Raw genomic sequence first — 26,584 nt, 5'->3', positions numbered from 1 at the left:
GGCTGAGACACAAGGCAGAGTTGGGATGGATAGATAGCCTGTACTATGTGATTTATAAATTAGACTGTCCAAGCTCAGTTTCACTTATTTAAGTCAAGGAGGACTGATGTCCACATACGTGTATTACTCTTTATCACCTTGCACTCAATTTTATTGGTCTTTGTTTTTATATATTCTGCATTATCCACCTCTTTATGTTACATACGCATTAATTACGCTTGTAAAGAGATTACAAGTTTTTTCTCTGTCACTCCACAGTACCTGTTAGAAAACTGATCACACAGTACTCAAATATTTGGTTAGTTGGCTAGTTTTAATTCGGGGGATTAAGTATCCGTGAAAAGGTAAATATTGAATTTATTGACCATTCATTTTGCACAAATACATATTGTCCTGTCCCAGGTACTGTACCAGATGCTTAGATGCTGTGATGATAAAACAGTCAAGGTCTTGGCTCTCATAGGGTACACCATCTAGGAGGCATAGGGAGGATCAGAACAAAGATGGCATAGCTAAGGATAAAATAAGAAAAAGTACAGAAAGCTATGAGATGGAGCTCGTAAATGGCAGAGAAACCTAAATTAACTGGAGTGATTGTTGAAGTCTTTGCTGGAAAAGTAACGTTGAAACCAGTGGTTCCCAAACTTTGGTGCACAATGAAATCATCTAGGGAATCTTTAAAAGACATTGCTTTTTAAAACTGAAGCTCCCACCTCCAGTTGTTATTATTTAATTTGTATAGGCTGCGGCCTGGGCATTGGGATTTTTGAAAGCTGTCTGGGTGATTCTAATATGTAGCAGAGTTTGAGAGCCAGTGATTTCGGCCGAGACCTGAAGAGTGAATCAGAATTGACCAGGTGAAGAATGTTGAGGGAATGTAGTGTTCTTGAGTTGGAAGGACTGTACACCCAAGGGACTGAAAGAAGGCTTGCTTGCTGGATCAGGGTGAAAAATGAGGCTGTTGACTACTGACCTAAACCAGTTTGGTCATGAACAACACTTAGATTGATTTTATTAGTTAGCAACTAAGAAGTTTAAAGTACTACAGGTGAGAGAAAGCCACTCCCTTATCACCTGGCTACTAGGTTATAAAACATGTAAATTTCAAACAGAATTCCATCACATGCTTATTTAATAAGCAGCCATTAGCAAAGCAGGCACAAAGCAGTTCACACACTGTGTTCCTTGAGCTCCACAAAGTCTCAGCTCTCTATACGTCCAGGTAAGCTGACCTTGCCTTGTACAAAGGTTTACTTGAGGCAAAAACAACAGCATTTATCAGGCGTGATTCCAGGCCTTCTACTTGGCCTCATAAATCAGAAATTCTCCTAAACCAATGCTGGGCACATATCCAACTAGGTATCAAGCCACAGACACCATTTTTCTAAGAGGTACAGGATTCAAGCCTAAGGGATACATGATAACAGGCCTGGCTGGATTCTTACATGTTTATACAATGGTGGGGGTATGTCTAACATATTTCTACCCATGCACATACTTAAACATCTTAAACATCACCTAATGAAATTTCATTATTACATCTATCATGCTAATTAACGAAACACTACTTTCACCAATAAAAATCTAATGTTGATATTTATTGGCTCTTGGCAAAGTTTCTGCTCTTGATTGATATAGAGATAATAAAAGGGCTTGTAGTCGCTGCCTCTGGAGTGTGGCTCTTTCTGATTGAATGTTACTTTGCCACCCTAGTCTTGCCTCCTTTATAGCACATTGCCTTGATGACTCCTGAACATGAAAGTGTAAGCCAACTGGTATATGCACAATATCACACTGATTATACTGGAGTAATTTAAAGTAGATTACAGACTGTAACAGAAGAGTAATGGCCATCTCAGAGCCTGGAAAGATTGGAAAGGAGGCAATGATAAAATTCTTCTTGGATGAGAAAGCTGGCAATAATTAACTTTCTTTCTTGCCTATTTATAGAACACAAGAGCTTATAGAGAGCAAGGAAATAAGGAGGAAATGGAGAGCTGCTTGGATGTTCCCTTTTATAAACAGGAAAATTGTCTAGCTCTGTGAATGACTTGAATTGCCACTTGACAAAAGCAATGCTTCTCCCATATCTCACACAATGTATTGATCCCTGTTTTTCCCTATTTCTCAATAGATGGGGGTCTAAATATTAATCAGAAAACTCCTGATACAAATATTAAATTATCTTGTTATCTCCCTGGATCACTGTGTATCCCATTGAGGGAATTCCTTCGAGGACCCTTTGGTGCTTTTTCAGTAATCAGGTTCCATCTTTGATCAAGAGAAAATCAAAGTGAGGACTTGAGTACTGTGAGAGTCACAGCCGTAACCTCTAGCAGACTGTGAGAGCTACTTTCCCACAGCCAGTTCAAAAGACAAGGCAGGGATTTTAAAATCTGTGTTTGATTTCTTTTTGATATTGCTAGATTACATAGATTCAGCTGCTGGCTACGCCTTTATGCCATTCTCAATAGCAGAGATATTTATGAAGCCTTCTCCATTTCCAGCTACTCCTCTGCTTTTGTTGCCAGAGGATTCGTTTGCCTTCATAGCACATCATTTTTAGGGTTGCTTTTCATGAGTCTGCATTTTCTATGCTCTTTTATGTTACAGATGGAGCCTGTGATCCTGTTCTGTAATTGTGTTGTGGACTACATATGCCATTTTGAATTTTCTTGGAGCTATATTTCTATATTTAAAAAAGCAAAAAGGGCCAGGCACAGTGGCTCATGCCTATAATCCTACCACTGTGGGAGGCCAGGACTGGAGGATCACTTCAGGCCAGAAGTTCAAGACCAGCGTGACCCACATAGCAAGATCCTATCTCCACAAAAAAATTGCAAAAATATTAGCCAGGCATAGTGGTGCGTGCCTATAGTCCCAGCTACTTGGTAGGCTGAGGTGGGAGGATTGCTTGGGCCCAGGAGTTCAAGGTTACAGTGAGCCGTGATTGTGCCACTGCACTCCAGCCTGGGTGACAGAACAAGACCCCAACTCAAAAAATAATAATAATAAAAAATTAATTAATTTTAAAAAAGCAAAAGAGACATGAAATTAACTTACATTTTATAGAAATCAATATATCAAAAATATTGTTATTCTAACGTGTAATCAATCAGTTCAAAAATATTATGAGGTATTTTACATTCTTTTTTTCATAGAAAGTCTTTGTAATTGGTGTGTATTTTATACTTTTCCAACACATTTCAAGTTGGACTAGCCACATTTCCGTTGCTCAATAGCCACATGTGGTTAGTGGTTACCGTATCGGACAGTATATGTCTGTCTAAGAGTACTAAGAAACCTGTTATCTAAATAACCCGTTGTTCATTCTGTAAAGCACATGCCTGGATCATTCCCTATCTGCCTAGTGGTTGTCATGACCAGGGCACCTATTGTTGAGATGACAGGGTTAAGGGCATTACTGGAGAGCAGCTGATTGGCTTTTTGAAATTCAAATATGTAAAAGATTTGAGTCCCATGCCCTAGCCATTTTGCTTAATTGTTCACAGTGATATAAAAATGATAGACGTAGACTAATTGCTTATGGTAGTGGAGTATTGGCAAGTCAGGAAAGGTGTGAGAATGATTAAGCGGGAGAACTCACGGTACTTTTGTGAAACCTGAATTTTAACAACTCAGAAGGAAAACACTGAGCATATGTATCTCCAAAAAGCTCATAAATACTCATGCTGCTTATCTTTCTGCTTCAGCGCCAGCCTAGTAATGACTACTGGAAAGAACAGACACAAATGGAGGATGCCTCCCTCTCCACACCTTATTGAATCTGACAGCATGAGACAGTGAGGTCATCATTTCCCACTGTTGACTCCAAGTCTCCTTCATCTGTATCATCATGAAACTGATGAATTTCCCCTCTTAAGTGGAAACAGTGAACTCTCAGTTTTAAAGGAGAGAGAGAGGGAGGAACAAACTGTACTTGTTTTCTTCCTGCCCAGCCTCTACTTTCATTGTTATGTAACAGGTTCATGCAAATGACTGTGGTGTCTGTGTGCACATTTCTAAAAATTAAAAAAGACATTGTAAAATCACCACCCAAAGCCACGTGATAGGATTTCAGGGGTTATGTAATTGTTGAACTTAGACTACTCAATGTGTCTACTATGGATATTTGTAGTTATGCTCAACGTAGTCATGAGACTGGAATTTAATGTCACATAAGCTCTATAAAGGAATAGTTCAAATCAGTTTTCTATATGTTAATTATAGGATGGCTTGCTCTATGGTTTCAATTATAATTTTCTATAATACTTCTTTGTTTATTTCTTTGGTGATTAAGCTTGAAAATAATTGAAACTGGTACTTAGTAGTGAAAAGAAATGATAAAGATTTAGAATAAACATAGTAGTTGATGCTAACAGGCATTTTGGTGTTGGGAAGATATAGAAAAGTATTACTAATATTTGCCATTCTTACAGTAGTCTGAAATGTCTGAAAACCATTCTGTCTAACACAGCACTGTCCAGTGGAACTGTCTGCAAATGATGAAAATGTCTCCCATCTGTGTTGACTGGTATGGAAGCCTCCAGCCACATGTGGCTATTGAACATGGAAAATGTGGCTTGTATGACTGTGACACCAAACACCTGATTATTTTCTAGAAACTTAGATTTTGATTGAACTCACGTCAGTGTTTTTTCCAAGTTAGTATCAACGGCAAATACCAATTTGAAGTGAAGTTATGCTGAGGTGCACATTGTTGCCACCCTTCCTTTTAAATTTGGCTATTAATAATTTTCACCTTACTTAGGCCTGCTTTCTTAGATCAAATTTGGTTGTATGAATTTCCTTTTCTTTTTTGTTTTTGTTTTCGTTTTTGTTTTGAGACAGACTTTTGTTCTTGTTGCCCAGGCTGGAGTGCAATGGTGTGATCTTGGCTCACCACAACCTCCACCTCCCAGGTTTGAGCGATTCTTCTGCCTCAGCCTCCTGAGTAGCTGGGATAACAGGCATGTGCCACCAGGTCTGGCTAACTTTGTGTTTTTAGTAGAGACGGAGTTTCTCCATATTGGTCAGGCTGGCCTCGAACTCCCAACCTCAGGTGATCCACCTGCCTCAATCTCCCAATGTGCTGGGATTACAGGCATGAGCCACCGTGCCTGGCCTGGTTTTATGAATTTTCTTATTTAACCCTGGCAGTCAAATTTTTCTGATCTTGGATCCCCTTCGGCTCCTTTCAGGTCCCGATAATGCCAGAATTTATCTTACCCCAAATGTAAGAGTCAATATTAGTCATAACATTTTGGCTTCTCAGTGAATTTCTTTGCTTTCCACAGCGTGATCTTTATAGAACTCTATCCTTTCAAGTCCCATGCTTCTCCCTCTTCCACCAAAAAGAGTTCACAATTCTTGTCCTGATTTGCCAATTCTGCTATCCTAAATTTCCAATTAAGATACACCTACGTAAGTGTTGTGATAGGAGTTTAGAAAGAGCTTGTTCAACTTTTGCTTCCAAGTTTGTCTCTTTCCTAGTTACCATTTTCCTCCTCCAATAAATGCTAATTAAAATACTTTTCTTGCTGGTTTAGAGCCTTCTGTTTTAATATTCTTCTGTGTAAAGAGGCTAAATTTAGTTTTCTCTGAATTCTTCAGACCATTTTAAACAGAAATGAATATGTAAAACCACTTTAGACTGTGGTGTCTATGTTTTCTCAACAAGATAGCTGTAAGTACTATAGAAATATGGTTATATATTTTAATAGAAGCCAGCAGAATAAACCAGATTGACCCTATGCTCTTTTGGCTTACAAACATGTATGTTGAAACTTGGAAAGCCCCTTTTATAGTGTCTGGATAACCATAGGATTTTTAAAACTGGAATTGCTGCACTAATCAGTGACACTAGGAAAGACTTGGAGTTGTAGGGTAGGTTGGCCACACTTGTGTCGAATGATTATAAAACGTACTCTGCTGTTCTAGAGCAGCAAACCCTAACTTTCTGGCACCAGCGACTTGTTTTGTGTAGACAATTTTTCCATGGACAGGAGGGTGTAGTGAGGATGGTTTGGGGATGAAATTGTTCCATCTCAGATCATTAGGCATTAGATTCTCATAAGGAGTGCACAACGTAGATCCTTCGCATGCACAGTTCACAATAGGGTTTGTGCTCCTATGAGAATCTAATGCCACTGTTGATCTGACAGGACGCGGAGCTGAGGCAGTAATGCTCACTTGCCCACTGCTATGCCCCTGCTCTGCGGCCCTGTTCCTAACAGGCCAGGGACTGGTAGCGGTCTGTGGCCCGGGGGATGGGGACCCCTGTTTTAGAGGCTGGTGGCACTTGGTTAAATCCAATAAATTTACAATATCCAAGAAGGCAAACTAGTGTCAACAAAGCTTCCAAGGCTGGTAAAATATATCACTTCTGCAGAGTCACCTCAAGTTTGGGCTAGTGAAGACTGAAGCAGCTTACCATTGCTCTGCCCTTTGCAGAAAGGCTTTACCCTTTAGGGAGTTGAGAAGTACAGGTTTCTGGAAATACATCTTTCTTACTATTTGGTAAATTAAAGGAAGATCCCCTCAAGTCAGGTCCAGAGAACTCAATGCTAGAATCTTTAATAACTTTGTTCTTCAACAAGCTCAAAGAAATTTACTGTTCCTTCTTAAATCTTCATATAACATCCAGGAAGTTCCTTAGGAGATTTTACAGTTTTTTAAAATTTTGTTTCGTTGAGCTTATTCAGAAACTCAGTAGGAAAATAGGCAAAGAGAAGCAGCCCTGATTGAAATGGAGTTTGGCTCCGAAGTCCTTCCTTCTTCCCTTTCCTTGATTGTTGTCTCCATGTGTCCCAGCCGTACAGTCCTCGGAGGAGTGCCCACGGAACACACCCTGAAGACTGGCCAAAAGCATCACTAAAGATGTGTGTGGTGAACAAAAGTTTGGCTGAGATGCTGCCTCCACCCTAAAACACTATTTATGTCATTCTAATGCTGTTCAGCAGAGTTACTGCTTCTGTCTGTCTCTACACAAATGCACACAAACACACACACACAGTCTGACTTTCCTAGATCTCAAAATAATTCATTAGTTACGGCTCTAAATAAATGGTAATTTCAGAACAGATTGGGCCTTTCTGAGTAACCCTCCCTGCAACAAAAGGAAGATAACGGAAATGATTTTCTTTCAGTTGCTCCCAGAACAAGTTTCTTTCCGAAGAGCTTCTTTCCGAAGCTCCCAGAAATAGAGTTTATATGGAAATACAAACATTGGCTTCAGAATAACAGTCTGTGCATTTGGAGAGGAGAAACTCCACAATTCTAAAAACAAAAAGAGGAGAACAAGTGGCCAAACCCTGAGATGCCAGAGGAAAGAGGAATATATGACCTTACTTTACCTTCGTCATGGATGACTTACAAGGATTAATTAAGTAAAAGTCGGTAAATTTCTTCAAGCTCTTTGGAGAAAGAAGCTATTTAAATATAAATTATGATCATGCAGCTTGCATCTCACATGTCAGGCATGCATGGTTAACTGTGTCGACGTGTAAGTTATGCTTCCTCCAGGTTATAGCAGTGAGGATCCCGGATTGACCTCCCTTCTTTGACACAGTGGTAAGACAGAGATTGATGGCATTTTGTGTGGCATCTGAGTCCAGGGCATCTGAGCCATGATGTTGTGCTTGGAGAAACCAGAGCCTCTATCTATGTCTCTTCTTTGGGCCATTTTCTTAAGACTTTTGAGGATGGGGTGGGAAACAGAAGTTAGTAAACTAAGAAAATCTACTTTTTTTTTTTCCAATTTACTTTATTAACTTATTGCCTAAGAGGGTAAAACAAATGAGAGAAGAATATATTTTTATCCAGGTGTTTTAGTTTCCTGGGACTGGTATAAGGAAGGCTTAAAACAACAGAAATCTATTCCCTCTCAGTTCTGAGGCTGCAAGTCTGAAATAAAGGAGTTGGCAGGGCCATGCTCCCTCTGAAGGTTCTAGAGAAGAGTTTTTCCTTGCCTCTTCCTAGCTTCTGGTTCCCCTAGGCATTCCTTGACTTATAGCAGCATGACTCCAAACTCTGCCCCTGCGTGTGTGTGTGTGTGTGTGTGTGTGTGTGTCTTCACCTGCCTGTCTTCCTATCTTCTTGTTTTCTTTTTGAGACAGTGTCTCATTCTGTCACCCAGGCTAAAGTGCAGTGAAATGATCACAGTTTACTGCAGCCTTGACTTATCTGGCTCAAGTGATCCTCCCACCACATCAGCCTCCCAAGTAGCTGGGACCACAGGCACACGCCACTACACTGGCTAATTTTTGTACTTTTTGTAGAGATGGTGTCTTGCCATGTTGCCCAGGCCGGTCTTGAACTCCTGGGCTCAAGCAATCCTCCTGCCTTGACCTCCTAAAGTGCTGGGATTACAGGCGTGAGCCACTGCACCCAGCCTGGCTGTCTTCTTATAAGGACACCAGTCACATTAGAGTAGGGATCTACCCTACTCCAGTATGATCTCAGCTTACCTAATTACATCTGCCACAATCTTACTTCCAAGTAAGTTCACGTTCGGAGGTACTGGGTTAGGACCTCAATATACCTCTTTTTTTGGAGATAGGGGGATTCAGTTTAGCCAATAACACCAGGTTAGGATAGTTTTCAAAATTATGGAGGAGCTGAACCTTGCCCTTACATAAAATATCAGGTGCAACCCCCTAAGAAAGCAGGTAGAGCAGCCCTGTCCTGGTGGGGGCAGCAGTGGAGGGCAACACCTCTGCTCTACATCCGCCCCAGCTCACCTCGCTCCATCCCACCTGGGCACATGTTCTTTAGACACCACAGAGACACCCCGCACACCCTGCAGATCTTCAAGGGTCACAGCAGAAAAAGCTGCAAAACTAGATGTTCCATGGGTTTCCTTTCTCAAGTAAAACCCTATGCCTTTATAGCAGGCAGTTTTAAGGAGCGCAAATTGTGAAAATAGTCTGTTTATAAGGCTTGTTGGAAAGCAATTGCATTTCCTTTGTTGGTTTTAACGTAAGGGAAATAGAATCTATACTGAAAGCAAACTTCCTCCAGTGTCACCTTTGCATTGCCACCAGCAGCCATTCAGAGTTGGGTGAAAAGCCTACCACAGACTGAGGGCTGACTTTTCCCTTCTAAATGTTAACTTCTCCGTGTTACCCATGGAGAATGGTAGCATACAGCTCACCCTCTAGAATGTGACTTCCTCCTTTCATAAAGACTGGGAAAGTGGGAAATTCATTCTTGTAAAGACTGAAACAGAGGGAGTCACAGCCAGTCCTACCTGCTGAGCAGCACAGGGTCCACCCACAAAACCAATGACTCCACAGCAGAAACCCTGACTGAGGTCCATGCCACCTCCCGCCCGGAGTGATGGAACTCTTGGGAATAGCTTGCCCAGGCTCCGGGGAGGAATGCAGACTTCCTTATCAGTCTTTGGGAGGCTGTGATCTCCCTGGCAAGGAGAAAGAATTATATTTTTTAGATAACTAGATCCTGGAAGAGGAGGCTCTGGGAAAGAGTACACAAAGCAGCCCAAGGGGAAAAGTCCTAACGATAACTCCATAAAAAGCAGCTTTAAATGGTCTCAGCTGATCCATATTTTTAGAAAATTGTTTTTACTCAGCCTGCCTGACTGTAATACTATTGCCAGAAACAGCAATGAAAGGGAGATAAACATGATGTTGTGATCTTTCTTTTTATGCCTCCCATGAAGCCCTGGGTAGTATAAATTGTGCTTGACAAGCTTTGATTAGCAGCTGCTCATTCTGCTGAGAAAAGGAGGCATTTATCTGAGACACTGTTCTCCCTTCATAAATAAGCTAGAAATTTGCAGCTGATGATAGTTTCCCTGGAGGGAGCCTGGTCTGATCCACCTCTTTCACACCTCTGGACACTTCTGTTTGCAGCCCTGTGGGAAGGGGCAGTGGGGAGTCCATGGGGCCAATTGGGGAAGCCGATGTCTCACGCTTAGCGTAGCGCTGGGTGACCTCAGAACTTTTTGAATGTGACACAGTCTGTGCCAGGCAGATCAAGTACTTTCTTCTTTTCTGTGTGACAGTGTGGTGCTGCAGAAAATGCTTTGGACCGAGCAACAAAAGATTTCATTCCATTTCTGATTCTTTTACTAACTGTGACTTTGAGCATGCCACCTAATCTCTTTGAGCTGCAGCCTAGATTCATTCTTCTAAAACTGAGCTATCCGGGTACTTAAAGGGAAATGGCTCCAGATATGCGAAGCCACGGGATAAACCCAAAATATCTTCTAAGAGCATGAATTTTACTCCATCATTTTGAGGAAAGCATTTTTATATGAGAAACAAGGCTACGTGTGGAGTAGAATGGAGAACTTCACAATAATTTTTCAATAGATACAAGGAAAACCTGTTTCAGAGAAGTACTGACTTAAGGTATGAGTTCACTACTCTTTGATTTTAGGAATATTTTCATGGCAAAGTTTGATAAGCACTAGATTAGATCATCTTGAGGCTGCCTTTCAACTCTTATATTTGAAGATCCAACCACAAACCTCTGTTATGGGCTGAACATTGCCCCTGACAAGTTCAAATGTTGAAGCCCTACTCCCCAGTACCTCAGAATGTGACTATGCGGAAATAGGCCTTGAAGAAGTGATTAAGTTAAAACGAGGCCATTAAGGTGGATCCTAATCTAATCTGATTGGTGTCTTTATCACAAGAGGAAATTTGGGGCTCGGTGCAGTGGTTCACACCTGTAATTCCAACAACTTAGGAGGCTCAGGCAGGAGGATTGCTTGAGGCCAGGAGTTTGAGACCAGCCTGCGCAACATAGCAAGACCCCACCTCTACAACACATAAAAAACTAGCTGGGTGTGGTGGCGTATGCCTGTGGTCCCAGCTATTTGGGAGGTGAGGCCAGAGGATCACTTTAGCCCAAGTAGTTCAAGGCTGCGGTGAGCTAGGATCAGGCCCCTGTACTCTAGCCTGGATGACACAGGGAGACTCCATCTCTATGAAAGAAAAAAGGAAAGGAAATTTGGACTTACAAAGAGACATTAGGGATGTCTGCTTAGAGAGGAAAGACCATGTGAGGATACCGTGAGAAATGGCTATTTGCAAGCCAAGAAGAGAGGCCTCACAAGAAACCAAACTGCCCACACCTTGATCTAGGCCTTCTAAACCTCTAGAACGAGAATAAATAAATATATCAATGAATACATGAATGAATGAATGTTTGAGTCACCCAGTCTGTGGTGTTTTGTGATTGCAGTCTTAGCAAACATTACAGGTTCCTTTTGGCTACTATGTAAAGGCCAACTTCCTTGGCCGAGAATTAATGACCTTCTGCGAGGGTCATTGACCCCATCCTCACCATTTAGCCATCACTGTCCTCTACTCCCTGAATTCCTAACTTGCTGTGTTTTCATTTTGTGCCTCTTCACCTGAGATGACCACGTCTACTTCTCAGAATGCACTCATCCCCTAACAGTCTCCTTCCCCTCAGGTCCAACCTAAAATGAACTGACTTATCTGGTGTCTGTTGGTTTTGCTGCTAACATGACACAAGTATAGCCTTGTCTTTGGGTTGTTTCTGCATTATTCTTCCTCTCAGATGCCAGAGTAAAAAGACCACTTCTTCCGTGTTTTGAATGTTTCCACAGTAAGAAGTCTCATGCTTGACACAGAGTCAAAGCCCACCAGCTCAGTGCATGAAACAGACATTCATCAGTATTGTTTTCTCTGCCAAATAGATTTTAAAATCTACAGTCATTCCTTATTGTCCTTGGGGGATTGGTTCCAGGACCAAAATTTGTAGAAAGTCCTTCTTTCACTATCCAGTTCAACAAATGTAGATTTTGCTACTTTTTAGATACCAAATCTGCAGATGTTCAAGTCCCTCATGTGAAATGGCACCGTATTTGCATATAACCTGTGCACATTTCCTGTATACGTTAAATCACCTCCAGATTACTTGTAATGCCTAATATAATATAAACGCAATGTAAGTAGTTGTTATAGTATATTGTTTAGGGAATAATAACAAGGAAAAGAAGTTAATGTGTTCAATGTGAATGTAAATTTTTTCAAAATATTTTTGATCCACAGCTGGTTGAATTCATGCATTAAGAACTCATGGATATAGAGGGCCAATTGTATCTTATAAATATATTTTACACATATATCTTTATTATATATTATATATAACTACATAAAAAATACCTTAAAATATATCTCATGCTTTGATTCCTGGGTATACAACTGGTGTTCAGGTTTTTGTTTGTGGAAAATTCATATTGAGATAATGAAAACATCAGGCTGAAAATGAGTATTCCTGATTCTACCTTCTGCTAGTTCTGTAATGTGAAATGCAGCATTTACTCTTTTGTATTGTTTTCTTTTGTTTTGAGACGGAGTTTAGCTCTTGTTGCCAAGGCTGGAGTGCAATGGGGCAATCTTGGCTCACTGCAACCTCTGCCTCCCAGGCTCAAGCGATTCTCCTGCCTTAGCCTCCTAAGTAGCTGGGATTACAAGTATGCGCCACCATACCCTGCTAATTTTGTATTTTTAGTAGAGACAGGGTTTCACGATGTTGGCCAGGCTGGTCTCGAACTCCTGACCTCAGGTGATCCACCTGCCTTGGCCTCCCAAAGTGCTGGGATTGCAGGCATGAGCCACCGCACCCGGCCACTTTTACTGATTTTGGAGTCTTTTTTTATTTTTATTTTACTATGCTGGTTATGATAATCTACTTGAAAAGACATGAGTCATTGTGACCGCTTGTGGTAGTATTTTAAATACTTCTTCCTTTGTAAAATACTTTATAATCATATTTCAAGGTATATTTTTATATCTTTTAATATTAAAAACCACTAAAAACAGATGTGGTGATTTAAATCGAGTCAAAGTGGAAAAAAAGTATTGAACTTACTGGAAACAGAATTCTCAAGTACTTTCAAAACTTGTTTGGGACTGATCAGTACATCACAGATGGAAAAGTAAAAAGTTGCAGTTATCCTTGACATTTCAAGAGAGAAAGAAAACAGAAAGGAAAATCATGATAGCTGTCTTGAAAGAAATTGCTTCCATACTGCTGTCTGTCAGCTATTCCAGATGACTTTACTGTTTTTTCAGTGGAATTGATGGTATTTTAAAAAGACCTGAGGAAAATAGATGAGGTTCTTCTTTCCTGATGTCCCAGAAAAAGGATGAAGGGAAAAATATTTTTAAAGAATTGTTTAAGTGAGTTGGCCACCTTTACCACCGTATTGATGGTTCATATCAGCAATCTTATGATACGTTCATATTCTCTAAATGATTAGTGATGAAAAAGTTGCTATATGAGCATAAATAGTGAAAACAATATATATCCTAAGCTGAAAAGTTAGTAGAAGTTAGTAGAAATCTGTTATAAATGGCTTATATATTCTATTAAAAATGAATGATTATATATAAGGTTTGATACACACATATGTATGTATATGTGTGTATGTTTTATACACACACACACACATAAATCCTTACAATCCTTACAACAGCTCTATGATATGGATTTTATTCCTTCTTTACTGATGAGGAAACATACTCAAGAGAAAGGCAAGAAAGTTGCACATGATTACAACGCCAAAGGGGAACATAGCCACACTTTTAAGGCCACCCTTTCCATTACCATACAACATGGCAGTAGTGTTTGTGAAATTCACAGGGTGTTTGGTTTGCTGTGGCATCAAAATCAGTAGTAAAGACCTGGATTCAAGTCTATCCTCTAGTGTGTCAAGACAAAAACCTACGCAGTTTCATGCTTTAATTTTCTTGTTTGCAAGCTAGGGATAAGTTGTATCTGTCATCAGAATATCTAGGACTTGAAGAAATGTGCTATATCAAGGCATGATATGCTTATTTTCATTAGTACTTAGGCTTTTCGATTGATACTTTCTGCATTACTGTTTTTGGATTGGATTATTTATTTATTTATTTATTTATTTATTTTTGAGACAGAGTCTCGCTCTGTCTCCCAGGCTGGAGCGCAGTGGTGCGATCTCGGCTCACTGCAACCTCCACCTCCCTGGTTCAAGCAATTTCCCTGCCTCAGCCTTCCCAGAAGGTGGGAGTACAGGTGCACGCCACCACGCCTGGCTAATTTTTTTGTATTTTTAGTATAGACGGGGTTTCACCATGTTGGCCAGACTGGTCTCAAACTCCTGACCTCAAGCAATCCACCCATCTCGGCCTCCCAAAGTGCTGGGATTACAGGCGTGAGCCTCTGTGCCCGGCCTTGGATTGGATTTTTAAAAAGTTTTTATTTGTATGGATTTACGAGTACACGTAGAGTTGTGTTCCATGAATATATGGCGTAGTGGGGAAGTCTGGTAGCCATCCCCTGAATGGTGCACATTGTGCCTGACAGGTAGTATTTCATCTCTCACCTGCTTCCTACTCTTTATTACATTGTAAAAGCTTGTTTCCTTTGTTTTTTCTTTTTTGGTTTTAGAGACAGAGTCTTGTTCTCTCTCCCAGGCTAGAGTGCAGTGGCGCAGTCATAGCTCACTGCAGCCTTGAACCCCTGAGCTTAAGTAATCCTCCTGCCTCAGCTGCGTTAGTAGTTGGGACTACAGGCATGTACCACCATGCGTGGCTAATTTTTTTCTTTTTTAAGAGAAGGAGTCTTGCTGTGTTGCCCAGGCTGGTACTTTTCTTATTTATCTGTATAAGAGGCTTCAGTTGGCTCACTGTGGCAGGACAAACTACACAGAGTCTATATAAATTTGTAGAAAGTCCTTCTTTCACTATCCAGTTCAACAAATGTAGATTTTACTACTTTTTAAAAATATGTCTGACATCCTACTTTACTGTTGGTGTGGGGCTCCTGATTTACTTAAGACCCTTAGAAATATGTAAGAAGAGGAATTATTTCTTACCCAAACTTTTTAAAAAAATTTAAGTAGAAATGAATGAAGGTAGTTGGGAGTCTGTTGGTGCTTGTGCTCTTGATGTGTTGGTTAAGGGCACTCATGGGGAGAGAGGTTTAACTCTTCCTCCTAAATATTGTTATGTTAGAACTGAAACAATTTCTGCAGTAGAACTTACACAGGAGAGAAGCTGAAGTAGAAGCCCCAGGGAACTCATCACTCCTTTGGAAGATTTCTCTACCTGAGCTCTGCACTGTCGTGGGTAATTTTATGATATTAGTATATCAAAACTAAGGAGGGAGATATTTTCCCTCAAATAGTTTGCCTTCCCTGCGTGTGCTTCTCCTGAGTGATCTCCTATTGAACATCTTCTCTCATCATATGCAAACATAACATGCCACTGTCTGCCACACACTGGGCAATTGGTGTGCGTTGCTCTGATGGTCACACCATCCCCAAGAGGTGCAGGTGGCTTTGTTCACACTGGCCCTGAGAGAAAGGCTAAGTTTCAAAACAAGTGACCTGCCTAGGCCAGCACTCACCAGTGCAGAGCCTGGCTCCACACCAGTCACTCTCTGGCTCCAAAGCTTATGGCCCTTCCTCTAAAGCAGGCTCCTAATTCAGGACCCCATTTGAGTTAAAACTTGGCCATGCTCCTTCTTTATATGTTTGGCCTTAGGTAATTATTAAAAAATAATGAATTACTATTTCTCACAGCCATATGAGAAGGTACATTTGCTGGGACCCTTCTCAACCCACAAGCTCACTCTTCCTTTCTTCCAAGGGAATTTGGTTACTCACACCCCACTAGTTCCCCACCCAGTCAGCCCCTCCCCTGAGGTCATGGGATCCAGTGTAGAAGCTGTGTATTAATTAGCATGACAAACAATGTAGTTCCTCATATGATCTGCACAGAATCGGGCAACTTGGTTCCATCGTTGTCTCCATTCAGACAGGATGCAACCGCCAAATCTGCTCCAGTTTTTGCAGGAGATAGTGTATTGCAGGAGTCTCTTCTCCAGCTAACTCTGTCTATGCACGGCTTGGCTTTCAATCCCATCACAAATGTCCCTCATATCAGCTCACCCAGAATCCCTGAGAGGATCGCACAATGAGTGCATTCGGCAGAAAAGATGTGATTTCCCGCGGCCAGTGTAAATCGCTCTACAAGCCTGCCGGGAAGGAAGCTGTGAGTTAGGGCTCAAAGATCTGTACAGATGTCAGGCGAAGGCTTGGAGGTGGCCAGGGATGGCATTCTACTTCATGATGCCAAGGTGTGTTGCCTGTGAGACTTCAAACACACAGTGTCATCTGCCCTGCAATTCCAGTGGAAGTTTTGCAAATCTCTCCCACAACTTTGCATCCTAATGTAATGATGGTCTACTTTGTTTGCATAAAGTCACTGTTATAGAAATAAAAATAAATGTTCATGGTGTTACCTCCCCCTCCTCATAATTTTCCCCCACTTTACAGATAAGGAAAACTGAGTCCGAAAGAAGTGAAATGGTAGAATTAAGATGCCCTTAACTACTGGGGTTAGAAAGGTGTTGCTTTCAATCAGATGTAATTTCCCAGAAAACCGTCACGTAGAAATTGCAAAATCTTCCCCAAATTTTCATTGTTTGAAACAACTTTATTTTTTTTCTCCCAATGATTGCCTAGTGCCCCAGGAAGATAAAAAGTGACAAGTCACTCATGACTGAAGTTAGCTTGTGAATTTTTGCTCTGAGCTAAGGGACAAGTATTTGTGCATAACACATTATACATGTCTTTTGTGTTTTCTGTCACATGAATTAAAAAAGAAGAAGAGGCCAGGCGCGGTGGCTCACACCTGTAATCCCAGCATTTTGGGAGGCCGAGGCGGGCGGATCACGAGGTCAGGAGATCGAGACCATCCTGGCTAACACAGTGAAACCCCGTCTCTACTAAAAATACAAAAAATTAGCCGGGCAAGGTGGCGGGCGCCTGTAGTCCCAGCTACTCGGGAGGCTGAGGCAGGAGAATGGCGTGAACCTTGGGGGGCAGAGCCTGCAGTGAGCCGAGATTGCGCCACTGCACTCCAGCCTGGGTGACAGCGAGACTGTCTCAAAAAAAAAAAAAAAAAAAAAAAAGAAGAAGAATGAGAAGGCACCATTTTGAAAAACATTTTAAGGAAACCCAAAGTATACTCTCTTCTGCAGGATGTTTTCAGCCAAGAAATAGCCTTATTGTGATTTGTTAAAATATTTTTGATAGGTTGTCAAATTATCATATTTCTGTTTTATATTTTAGTGTTTGAATAAGATATGCTTTCCTTGGCTAAGCTTCTGATAATAACCCATTTCTCATGTTTATACCTCCATGTGCACTTTTTGGACAGAAGCTTTTGGTGTGCCAGCGCTCACAGCACTGGGGTTCTCACTCACCGGCCCCCAGCAAAGGGATTTACAGGGTTGGCAAGAGTTCATCCCTTGTCGTTAGTCACAGGCAGCAGCGGGAGACTTCCCTGTGGCTAAAGCAGTGTCAGTCTTAGACAAATGGTGACTGGAAATCTGGCTTGATCTTCTACCCCATTCCTCCTTCCCATTTACACACAGGGTTCAGTGCATGTGTGGCTATGGAAAGTAAGCCCAGAGATGGGACAGTGAACACTTGGGGATTTAGGAGGCACTGGAGAAGAGGGGTTAGGAGCACTGGCTTAGGGCTCAACCTGGATGTTTGTCCCTGGATCTACCACTTGAGTAGATTTATGAGCATAGGCCTGCTTGTGCAAGCTTTGGTTTCCTTCACCTATTAAACAGGGACAATGATATATTCTTTTGTGTGTGTGTGTGTGTGCGTGAGACAGAGTCTCGCTCTGTCACCCAGGCTGGAGTGCAGTGGTGTGATCTCAGCTCACTGCAACTTCTGCTTCCCAGTTCAAGCGATTCTCCTGCCTCAGCCTCCTTAGTAGCTGAGATTACAGGTGTGCATCACGATGCCCAGCTAATTTTTGTATTTTTAGTACAGACGGAGTTTCACCATATTGTCCAGGCTGGTTTTGAACTCCTGACCTCCCAAAGTGCTGGGATTACGGGCATGAGCCACCGTGCCCAGCTGATATATTCTATAACTGTAAGTCGATATCTGGACTTCAAAAACATGTGTGTATAAAAATACATTTTTCTGAGGATTTTAAAGTACTAAATAATATTACTATATTTAATATTTAACAACTATTGTGAATGAGTGAGCTGGATGCAAGTAAACATAGAGTGTCTGGCCTTCCAGGACATGTAATACTTACAAATAACTGCAATGTAAAATGGTCAGCCTCAAGTAAAGGGTAGAGAGTGCATCAAAATAGCAGTTCACAGGAGAGGCAAAACCTATAGCTCACTGCTGGGATGACCAGGGAAGGCAGTGTGTTGAGGCTTCTAGACCTTAAGTGGTAGTATTTTCTGAGCATTAAGGTAAGCAATGAGAGTGTCTCAGTCAGAGAGAAGGGATTTGACTTTCAGAGATGAAAAAGCTCAAAATGTATTCAAAGAACCAGTAGTAGGTACAGTAAGTCAGGGATCCCCAGTCAGAAATGCCTTTGAGTCTGGCCAGGGCACCCAGGCTGTTAACAGGATGACCAGGACCTGGCTCCAGCCAGCCACTTGCAGGCTCTGTATTGACATATGTTTCAATTATTCAAGAGATACAAGAAATCTGGACTTAGATATACTAAGTCCCACTTAGTAAAACATGATGATGGTCAAATCCAACATGTCTCTGGTTGAACTCCGATTATGGGTGGTGACTGTGTGACCATGGAGTGGACTTATGTCCAAGCACTGCAATCATGATAGGTGGAAAAGAGCCGTGGCCTGGGATCCAGGAGGCCCGGGATTAATCTGAGCTCTGTGTCCTTGGACAGGCTTCTTAAATCCTCTGTGCCTCAGTTTCCAGAAAGCACTTTGATAGGAGGTGTGGTTTACTAGAACGCAACCAAGCCTTCTTTTTTTTTGTAGACCAAAGAATGTACTCCTCGGGTTTCCAGGGTCTGAAGAATTACACTGCTGACCCCTGCTCTTGTTCCTTCCCCACCACTGTATTTGTTTTATTGTTACATTTCTTGTTCTTACATTTTGTAAAGGGGCCATTATCTAGGGATGAAAATGGACAAAACTCGTGTACATCAATTAGCATATGGAGACTTTGAGATGGAAACATGCCAGCCTCTTCCAAAGAGAAGTTCAGATAACAGACTGCAAGATTGAGCAGCTTTCATGAGAACAGTAAAGAAAACAATTTCCCTCGGTGCTTACCACAGAAAGGAAGATAAAGGAACTGGAGGATGGATAAAAGTATCCAAAAAACATAAAAGATGAATTGATGGGAAACACTGGTGTGACCACTCAAGGGGCCAAGGGTGGAAAAAGTCATTCCATTAAAAAAATAAAATAAACAGTGGAAAAAGAATGGAGCCATAGTCCTGGAAAAAAAGTGAGATCACATTTAAAAAACTTTCAAAATTGGCCTGGAAAAATAAGGCTTTATGAGTTTAACATGAGGACTCTATTCCTACCACCTGTGGAGAGTAATTGGCATTGGCCGACTAGAGGTTTGTTTTGCCTTCTTGGCAGGAGCTGAATTGTTATGTTAATAGTCCGCTGGCTAAGTGTTAAGTACTGCGTTTAAATAGAGAAAGTTTTGCAGAAGGGAAAATTCCCAGCCCCAGGTTCTTATTCCGACCACTGAGCTCTTTACAGACTTCAGACTTCACACACTCAAATTCAAAGAAACAATTAGTATCATGGCTGATATTTCTAGCATTTTGTGAAATCGAAGAGTTTCTACTAGGAACTCTCCTGGAGGTAGTTTACGGCCAGACAGTGTATCCAGGCTCAGGTTTGGGCCCAAGGGCCCATGTTTCCATGAGGAGCTAAAGAACAGACTTTCATCACAGCCGCATTGCCCACCTTTTTGTAATTATCTATGCCAGCTCTTTTCCATTCCCATTGGCTTCTCCTTAGAGGTCATTCCACTGACTTGGCTCTTAAAATATTTTAATTGTCCTTGAACAGGGTGAGCCCAAAAACCTCAGGACACTCAGGATGAAATGGTGTAGCAGTCAATGCATTATTAAAATGAACTTTTTCAAATTTAAGAATTATCAAGTCATCTGTTGGATTATTGCTTTTTCTTTTTTAGGAGGCAGCATCTCTCTACAATCCTAAAACCTCTTTAAAAAGAATCTTCCCCATGGCTTTTTGCCTCTAGATTGCTGATAGCAGCAAAGTGCTGGTAGAAACTAAAGATTGAGCTAATTTGCAGTAATTTGTGATTGACTTATGACCCCTTAAAAGTTGCAAATCTTTGGGGTTGCAGAAATAGATTGCTTCTTAATTGCAAATGAGCTTGTAGCTGCAAATGATCTCACACCTCTTCCTGCAACCCACCTTGGTTCCCACCGTCCTCAGGTTGCTGACTTGCTTCACAACATCTTTCCTCACTTCCACTCGTGTGCACAAATTTCCAAAAGGTGTGAAACTGTGACTTTTTTTATGTTGTATTTTATGGCAGTGACAAAGGAATAAGGAATTTGGTTGAAATTAAGCCCATGTGGTAACCACAGGGTTTAGAAATCTAATAAAACCCATGTAAATAATATTAAAGCTTGTGAGCTAGAGATTCTAATTGAGCCATATACTCCCCAGAAGCAAATTAGGCAACTAGAACTATTAAAATCTGTCAGGTCACTAAGACATCATTTGGGCAATTACTTCGAATTCCAGAAAATTTTCTGAGCTCCATTTCTGCATACAGTATAACACCCAAGTGGTATCTAATTCAGGGATTTCTAAACTGTGCTTCCATCAAACATTGATTTCCACAACATGGGCTAAGATTTAACACTGCTGGAAATGAACAATGGCAAATTTCTTCCATTAAAAAGATGTTCTCACTTTTACATTTAATTGTCTCTACTTTACAAAATAGTACTTCAGTATAGACAACAAAATGCTAGCTGACTTCAGTCCTCCCCCAAAAGACAGTTAGTTAACATTTGAAGTATCCTCTTCAGAAATCTACATTTCAGGGGAGGTTACTTAGCCTGTTAGATTTCCTAACCGGAGACCATACCACAGGCATGCTTAAAGGCAAAGCTTTAGAATATTACTATCTGTACTTGCCCCAGAAGTTTAATAATTAGCATGAATTGTTTCGAGATAATTTTTAATTAAGGAAATGGATGATGTTCAAGAAATACGGTAGGGTATTAAGATCAGTATTGGCTTTCTGCCCTTGTGTGAGTGGGCATGTACCAGTCAGAGTCTGACCAGTAAGAGAAACCACTCTAGATATTTCCAGCAGGAAGGAATGTAGCCCAGGAATTTAACGTTTTTTGTAGACCTACTAAGAGGTCTGAGAAAGTGAAGGTCAGAGAAGCTGTTTTGAAGAATTCAGGAAATCGAGAAGTGCTGGGATCAAAAGAAGCTACAGCTGATAATCCACCCTTAGTGGGTGATGAGAAGGGGACACCTGGAAATCACTCCCAAAATGTCACTGTCTTCTGTCTGCAGAAAGGCTTGCCCCTGGCTGCAGGTGTGGATGTGGAATACCAGTTTATCCCTTTTATCTTTTATATTCCACATGAGAGCTTCTTATTGACAGAGTATGACCCAGAACTCCCACTAGTTTATGAAATATAGTTTCCTGGCCTCTAGCCCTACCTAAAAGGAAGAACTTTAAAGAGCAGTGATGATTTTGATTCTTAAGAAGCACCATCAGGCTTAAGGCCTAAGAACCTGACAAATCCAGCATTCTTTTAAAGTGTGTCTTATATCTAGCACGGCTATCCTCCAGTAGAACTACAGTTATGGAAATGGTCTAATTTACACTGTCCAATATGGTAGCCACTAGTGCCAGGTGGCTATTGAGCACTTGAAATGTAGTTGGTGCAACTGAGGGATTGAATTTTTGAGTTGTATTTAATCTTAATTAACTTAACATTTAAACTTAAAGGGCTACCTGTGGCTATTGGCTACTGCATGGGGCAGTCCAGGTTTAGATCTCTCTCTTTGGACCTGTGCTCCCTCTTCACTTCCATTTAATGGAAAATATTGTGGCCTGATCTGACCTAAAGTTTCCCTGAACTGTCTCATATTTGTCCATTGTGTGTTGAAAATTTCAGGTGAGGTCCTTGTTACAATGACTATATGATGGAGTTGTATTGGGCAGGGGGGGCAGGTCACTGGATTTCACTGAGCTTACAGAATTGGTCTTCTGACTCTTTTTCGTGCCAGCTTACTAATAAACATTTGTTGCATATTTGGCCAAATTTGGTCTGAAACTCCCTTTTACCGTAACATACGGTGGTAGCAAGTTAGTGGGGAGGCCACTGAAATGTTTACCTACATATCCTAATTACTGTGATAGCCAATTAGCCTGATCGTATGGTTTGTAACATACATTTTTCTCCCAGAAATGTTTCTCAAATTTTTGGAGTCTGCAGTTTCCTTCCTGCTAGCAAATACTAGCAGATGACAAAACAAGAGCTACATAAATATTAATATAAAAATTCAGATAAGCTAGTTGCCCTCCACTGAACAACTTTTTAAACATGTGAGCATATGTTCATGCTATGTTTTTAAAATTCATACATGTACCACAAATTTCCTGTGTATAAAATTGTTCCTAATTTATATGATTGAATCTACATTTCAAAGTAATGTGGCTGGGTGCAGTGGCTCACACCTGTAATTCCAGCAGTTTGGGAGGGTGAGGCAGGCAGATCACGAGGTCAGGAGTTCAAGACCAGCCTGACCAACATGGTGAAACCCCGTCTCTACTAAAAATACAAAAATCAGCTGGGCTTGGGGGCACGCGCCTGTAATCCCAGCTACCCAGGAGGCTGAGGCAGGAGAATCGCTTGAACCCAGGAGTAAGCCAAGATCGCGCCACTGCACTCCAGCCCAGGAAACAGAGCAAGAATCCATCTCAAAAAAACGAAACAAAACAAATAACCAAACAAACAAAAAACAAAGTAATGTAACCCACCCTAGGTTTGGCTGCTTGGTGGTAGAAAGCCAGACAGAACACAAGAGACAAAGTTTGGTGGGAGGAGAAGCAGGTTTAATCGGAGAACCAGCAACCTGAGAAGATGGCAATCTAGTGTTCTAAATACCATCTTACATTTTAAAATTTACCATAGGACTTTTAAAGGGAAACTTGGTATAGGAGACATTCCAGAGTAGTGCAGGGTACACGGTCTGTGTATCTTGTTCTTGTTAAATTGAACTAAATGTGGCCTGAGAAAACCTCCATACTTCCATACGTAAGTCCTTGAGGATGAACCATAACCTAACTTAGTAGGTAGACAAGTAAGTAGACTTAGTCGAAAACCTAATTTAGGAGTATGCTTCTGTAACAATAACTGCATCTCAGCCAATCGCAGCAGCCATACTTCAGCAACGCATATGCTGCTGACTGTTCAAACTGTGTTTGGTATTTAAACTGTGTTTAAATTCAGATAAGTCAAACACCAAGCTGTAACCAATCCATCTGTTTCTGTACCTCACTTCTGTTTCCTGTATGTCACTTTCCTTTTTTTTTTTTGTCTATAAATTTGCTCTGACCATAAGGTATGCCAGGAGTCTCTCTGAATCTGCCATGATTCTGAAGACTGCCTGATTTGTGAATTTTTTTTAACCCTTACTCAATTAAACGCTGTTAAATTTAATTTGTCTAAAGTTTTAACATTCTGATGGCCATCTTGGGTAATTGCCTGTCCAGAAGTCTGGTTGGCATTATCTTGACTTCAATGATGGTGGACTAATGGTGGAACTCTTCCTAAGTGGGAGGATTCTGCCATGGGCCTCCAGCCTGGTTTGTTTCAAGAGCAAGAGCACAATTAGATAAGCATGCATTGTTGGAGGGGAGTGTCTAGAGAGTGAAGGAATGAAAGGGTGAGAAGGGAGAGAAGGAAGAAAAAGAAAGTGGGTGATTGTTAAAACTGAGGTCCCTGGTTACAGTATCACAAAAACAGCCCAGAATTCCACAAAAGACTCTGACTGCCAAGTATTCTGCCCCTTGGAGAGCCCCTGGCCTAAGTGTTCCATATGTAATCTCCTTTCTATTTAGGGTCCCAAAGTGACTAGCATAAGACTGGGCCAAACTAGGTGTTTTCATGACTTCATGGCACATAATTTTTACTCGTAATAAAAAGAACGTTAGCAAATAAAACTTTTTCATTTATTTATCAGGTAAAGAGGAAATTACTGATGGCTTAAATCAGAAGTCCCCAACCTTTTTTACACCATGGACCAGTTTCATGGAAGACAATTTTTCCATGGACTGAGTGGAGGAGGATGGTTTCAGGATGATTCAAGCACATTACATTTAGTGTGCACTTTATTTCTATTATTATTACACTGTGATTATATAATGAAATAATTATACAACTCACCATAATGTAGAATCAGTGAGAGCCCTGGGCCTATTTTCCTGCAACTAGACAGTCCCATCTGAGGGTGATGGGAGACAGTGACAGATCATCAGGCATTAGATTCTCATATGGGGCATGCAACCTAGATCCCTTGCATGCATAGTTCACAATAGGGTTCGTGCTCCTATAAGAATCTAATGCTAGGCTGGGCACAGTGGTTCACACCTGTCATCCCAGGACTTTAGGAGGCTGAGGTGGGTAGATCACCTGTGGTCAGGAGTTCTAGATCAGCCTGGCCAACATGGCGAAACCCCATCTCTACTAAAAATACAAAAGTTAGCTGGGTGCAGTGGCAGCCACCTGTAATCCCAGCTACTCAGGAGGCAGAGACGAGGAGGCAGAGGTTGCAGTGAGCTGAGATTGCACCACTGCACTCTAGCCTGTATGATAGTGCGAGACTGTCTCAAAAAAAAAAAAAAAAAGAACTGATGCCACCGCTGATCTGACAGGAGGCAGAGCTCAGGTGGTAATGTGAGCAATGGGGAGTGGCTGTAAATACAGATGAAACTTTACTTGCTTGCCTGCTGCTCACCTCCTGCCCTGTGGCCCAGTTCCTAACAGACCATGGACCCATACTGGTTCATGGCTCAGGGGTAGGGGCCCCCTGGCTTAAATGTTACTATTTTTCATTTTTCTTACACTTAAATACTTTTTGTCCAGATTCCTTTCTGCATTTGTCATCCTTTAAACAAAATTGTTCACAAGATCTTCTCAGAAAGTGGTGCTACCTATTAATTTAAGACCTGAGTATCACAGACATGATACCTCATTGTTTATTAAACATTCATGGAATTCAGTTTGCACAAAGCTTGGCATCCTCATTAATAATTTCTTTACTTAATGGTGCCTAAAACTAGTTTGGAGTTGTCTTTAGAATGCTGTACATTCTATCCTAAGGGAAAAAGCCTAAGGACATTGGCCACTAGGACATTTGCCTCACCAGCAAAAGCTTGTATAACTGCTTTCTAGATTATTCTTCAGCTTCAACATAATTCATATTTATGCAGTTGCATGTAGGACATTCTGGGACTAGTGATTCATAGTTTCAATGATTCCTTCTAGCACTCCCACAAGTAGATGGCCCTCTGCCTTGCATATAGATGGCCCTTCATGTCAACCAAGGGGCAGACTGGGGAAAGCATTACCAGGGTAGGAAATGTATCAGGATGGGTGTGGGGGCGAGGGAGGCCTTTCCTTAGAGCTCCTCAGGGTAGCTGAGGACAGGGATGGAAAGGAGCTAGCTCTCCCTTAGTTACCTGTGAGGAAACAGATTATTTGTATGGATTACTACTGCTCATTTTATCCACCAGGGGTGACGGAGGTAGGGAGGAAAAAGACAAAAGAAGGCCAGGAAGGGACTTGGTGCAGAAATATTGAAGATCTCCTCTCCTAGATACATTCCGGGCCCTGCCGTCCTCCTCCACGTTACCATTTTAATGGATTTTCTTATTTAGGGGGCTCTGTCATTTAGCACCTGATAAGCCACTTCCCCCACGGGTTCAGCACATTTGTGGTACTCACAGATGTTGATAACACCTGTGATTGACACAACACAATCTTACTTTCAGATTAGCCCACAAATTCAAATAGTGAGTGCTTAAATCTCATTTAGCTTCTTGTAAAACCATGTTAGGCTTTGATGCAAACTAAAGACTCACCAATTGAAAGCTGTCAGCTCAGAGAGTGTTGCCAGGATAACTTAATTTATATTGAGATAAAATCATCACTTTCTTCAGTTTAGTCACCAAAACTTTTGGTTTTAGCAGCAAGGCGTACTTAGATTATAATAAATGTCTGTCTTCCTGAGTCTTTCTGAGATGCGTGGATGCTCAGTGATTCTCCACATTGCCTAATAATGGGCAGTACAGTTCAGAGGTTTGATGAATGTGCTGAGGCCCTTCAGGAAACTCTTTATGTTCTTTCTGCCCCCGGTAAAATTTGACAACACTGAAACATTCTATTTTATTCTTAAATAGGAAACAAAAATCTAGTGAATAAGAAATCGTAACCTATTAGGAACTTTTGCTTGCTCTTGAAATACTTGTTTGCATGGATTAATGGTGGAATTGGTTGGCTTTTTACAAGAATGACTTAAAAAGCTTCTGAACTGTATTTCCTAAACAGGATTTGCAAGGCTTTTAATGCTTTAAAAGGCAAAGTTGGACCCAAACTGAGATGTCAAGTTTTTTTTTTTTCTTTTAAGCTGACTTGAAATTGTTGTTGGGGTCAAACTGACCTTAGATTACTTAAAAGAGTTGTGGCTGGTGCTGTCCAAAAAG

At 41.2% G+C, this 26,584-nt stretch overlaps 1 protein-coding gene across 1 annotated transcript in view; it reads left to right on the top strand.

The window, feature by feature from the left end:
• LHFPL6 (LHFPL tetraspan subfamily member 6) overlaps positions 1 to 26,584 on the top strand; it is a 257,442-nt gene that overhangs the window by 195,305 nt on the left and 35,553 nt on the right. The gene's annotated exons all lie outside the window — the stretch shown is intronic.

This window comes from Symphalangus syndactylus, chromosome 15, assembly GCF_028878055.3.
Source record: "Symphalangus syndactylus isolate Jambi chromosome 15, NHGRI_mSymSyn1-v2.1_pri, whole genome shotgun sequence".
Lineage (NCBI taxonomy): Eukaryota > Metazoa > Chordata > Mammalia > Primates > Hylobatidae > Symphalangus > Symphalangus syndactylus.
Note: the sequence above shows the minus strand (reverse complement) of the source record. Positions and strands in the feature narration are given on the sequence as shown.